This window comes from Petaurus breviceps, unplaced genomic scaffold, assembly GCF_028583685.1.
Source record: "Petaurus breviceps papuanus isolate PSGF00001 unplaced genomic scaffold, PetGlider_PUasm1.0 186, whole genome shotgun sequence".
NCBI classification, from domain to species: Eukaryota; Metazoa; Chordata; class Mammalia; order Diprotodontia; family Petauridae; genus Petaurus; species Petaurus breviceps.
The window spans coordinates 47,064,038-47,065,253 of NW_027185798.1; positions in this window are offsets into that span (position 1 = coordinate 47,064,038).

The following is a 1,216-nucleotide window of genomic DNA, read 5'->3' on the forward strand; positions in this document are numbered from 1 at the left end:
CACACACACACACACACACACACACACACACATTCCTGGCCCTACCCCTCTACCAATTCTTCTAAAAAGAAAGATCAAGATATAAATGAATAAACAGTCTCATAAACCAGTGGTGAGACAAGGTAGAAACTAGCTAGGGATAATTTCCCCAAAGGTCAACTCTACCATTATGATTCTATGATCCAACAGGAAGTATGTGAACCAGTAGAGATATATCTAAGCAGCTAGGTGGTGTAGTAGATGTAGTATCAGACCTGAAGTACAGAAGTCCTGAATTCAAAATTGACTTTAGTTATGTACTAGCTGTATGACCCTGGGTAAGTCACTTTGCCTCAGTTTCCTCAAATGAAAATGAGGGTAGCAATAGCACCTGCTTTCCAAGGTTGTGTGAAGACCAAATGAGATCACATGTGTAAAGTGCATAGCACAATCCCTAGCACATAGTAGGCACTTAATAAATCCCTCCCCTGTCTGGATAGCCCACCCCTCTGCTCTCTAGAATCCCACAAGAACCATGATGACTCCTGTTCTCACTCAACCTTTCTAACCTTCTTTCACATGATTCAGCTTCATTCTAGTCCAAGTAGATTGCCAGCTGTTCCCAGCACTCAACATGGCCTCTCTTGCCTCTGTGCATTCTCACAGGCTGTCCTTGTTCAATGCCTTGAATATACATTTTCCTTCCCCTTCAACTTTTAGAATCCTTTCTTTGAGACATCAACATCTTTTCCATCTTCATCATCAGTACGATATTAGTTGGCATTTTATATAGTACTTTAAGGTTTGCAAAGCACTTTACATAAATAATTTCATTTGATTCTCACAACAGCCCTTTAAATAGGGGTTATAATTATTCACATTTTACAAATGGGGAAACTGAGACTGAGGGAAGTTAAGGGACTTGCCCATTGTCTTAGAGTTTATAAGTATCTAAAACTGGATTTGACCTCTGGTTGTCTTGGCTCCAAGTCCTGTGCTCTAGGCAGCTCAATAGGTCTAGACATGTATAGATTATCCCAGACATATGGCACCTAGGTAGTACAGTCAATAGAGCACTGGTCAGGATTATCTCAGCTCAAATACAGCCTCAGACACTTACTAACTGTGTGACTTTTTCTCAGTTTCCCCAATTGTAAAGTGGGGATAAAAATTCCTACCACCAAGGGTTACTGTGAGGATAACATAAGGTAATTTAAAAAAACACTTTGCAAACCTT